A 2365-nucleotide genomic window follows, 5' to 3' on the forward strand; every position below is an offset into this window, starting at 1 on the left:
TGAAGTTATAGTTAATTTACAATGTTGTGTTAGTTTCAAGTGTACAGCAAAGTGATTCAGTTACACACACATATATTCTTTTTTAGATTTTCTATTATAGGTTATTACAAGATAGCGAGTATAGTTCCCTGTGCTATACAGTAGGTCCTTGTTGTTTACCTATTGTATATATATATTTTTAGTGTGTATGTTAATCCCAAACTCCAATTTATCACCGCCCCCCCGCACCTCGCCCCCACCATGGCCGCTCCTGCTATCCCCTTTGGTAACCATAAGTTTATTTTCTATGTCTGTGAGTCTACTTCTGTTTTGTAAATAAGTTCATTTGTATCATTTAAACATTTTTTAAATTCTTTTTCTTTTTCTTTTTTCTTTTTTGGCTGCACTGCGCAGCTTCTGGAATCTTAGTTCTCTGACCAGGGATAGAACACAGGCCCCTGCAGTGAAAGTGCCAAGTCCTAACCACTGGACCACCAGGGAGTCCCCTGTATCATTTTTTTAGATTCCACATGTAAGTGATATCACATATTTGTCTTTCTCTAACTGACTTAATATGATCATCTCTAGCTCCATCCGTGTTGCTGGAAATGGCATTATTTCACTGCTTTTTATAGTTGAGTAGTATTACATCACTGAACAGGCAAGTACAATTATGGGGACCAAAAGGTGAACACTTTAAAACTTCCTGAAAGACTTTTCCATTTTCTTATCAGTCTTTGTAATTCTTCTAAATAGGTGGATATCTCATTGATAATATATTTACCTGGTTGTTCCTCTCTTCCTCTGTGGTTGAATATCTATGCCAGTAGCTCTTAAAAGAGGTGATTTTGTCCCCTAGGGGACACTGGGAATATCTTGAGACATTTTTTTTCTTCCAGTCTTAGAGATATAATTGACACAACACCACTACATAAATTTAAAGTATACAGAATAATGATTTGACTTACCTATATCATGAAATAACGGCCACAGTAGGTTTACTGAACATCCGTCATTTTTAAAAAAAATTTATTTACCTAATTAATTTTAATCTAGTCTTTTAAAAAATATTTATTTGGCTGCGCTGGGTCTTCGTCAAGGCACATGGGATCTTCGTTGCTGTGTGTGGGATCCTTTTTTTAGTTGCAGCATGCAGAATCTTTAGTTGTGGCATGTGAACTATCAGTTGCAGCATGTGGGTTGTAGTTCCCTGACCAGGGATCGAACCTGGGCCCCCTGCATTGGGAGTGCGGAGTCTTAGCCACTGGACCACCAGGGAAGTCCCCAAACTGGAAATTTGTATCTTTTGACTTCCTTCATCAAATCCTCACACCCCCACCTTCTAGAGACTTTTTTGGCTGTCACAATTATTGAGGGGTATATTATTGGCATCTACTGGATAGAGGCCAGGGGCCATGTTCTGCTCAACACCCTGCAGTGAACAGGAGAGCTCTCTTTTGCAGTTAAATTTATTTTTTTCTCAGGTCTTCTTTGGAGAAAAATGGTTTTCCTTGCTGGTCTTCCAACCTATTCCCCAGAATAACTTTTTCTGAAGGAAATTAGGCATGATTTCTATCAATGTCTTACTAAGTTTGGCTTTAACTTCTGCTGCTTGAAGAATTTTTAATAGAGCAGATATAATAACCAGTTTTTAAAAACTGATATATTTACATTCTGAAAAATATTAGGACTCTTTTTACCCACTAGAAAATGGACACGGATGCATAATTTCTCGTAGCCACACCACTGGTGTCAGAAACAGTTCAGTAAAACTCTGTGAAACATTTGGAAAATGCAGCCAGACACAAATGGTTGAACAGGGTGGAATTTTGCGCAAAACTACATTAAATTTTATCCTATAGATGGCTGTCTTCAGAGATAGGAATTTGGATAAATTGTGATAGCAACAGGATTTTTCTTCCTTTACTAAACACTGTGTAACTCTAAAGAACAAACTATTGGGGTGATAGCATTTTCCTAACCACTCTAAGTCATCTTATTTTCACCATTCAAATAGGTCGTTCAGAATCATCTCAGGGAAAGAAGCCTTCCCCAAGAAAATTACTGAAATTTTGTCTTGTTTTCAGATCAAATTTCTTTCCTAACTAATAAAAGCTGCTACATTTTCAGGCACTGTTTCCTAAGGTTTATTTTAAGATTTCGAATTACCTTCCGTTCGTTAAAAAAAAGAAAAAAACTCGCTTATCTGGGAATTTAGAACCAGTACTATGCTATTCCTTGTATGTTTACATATTTGTACATATGGCATTTACAAAATAAATAACTCCTTTAGGTTATTGGAGCACTTTTTAAAAAAAATTTAAATTTATTTATTCATTTTTGGCTGTGTTGGGTCTTCGTTTCTGTGCGAGGGCTTTCTCCAGTT

At 36.6% G+C, this 2365-nt stretch overlaps 1 non-coding gene across 1 annotated transcript; it reads right to left on the minus strand.

Annotated features, from left to right (window-relative positions):
* Window positions 1-1185: 1185 nt before the first annotated feature.
* On the minus strand, window positions 1186-1258 carry TRNAG-CCC (transfer RNA glycine (anticodon CCC)). Its single transcript has one exon. It is a non-coding gene; the product is annotated as a tRNA-Gly (tRNA).
* Window positions 1259-2365: the final 1107 nt, after the last annotated feature.

Source organism: Lipotes vexillifer, unplaced genomic scaffold (genome assembly GCF_000442215.2).
Source record: "Lipotes vexillifer unplaced genomic scaffold, Lipotes_vexillifer_v1.1 C26974241, whole genome shotgun sequence".
In the NCBI taxonomy this organism is placed as follows: domain Eukaryota; kingdom Metazoa; phylum Chordata; class Mammalia; order Artiodactyla; family Lipotidae; genus Lipotes; species Lipotes vexillifer.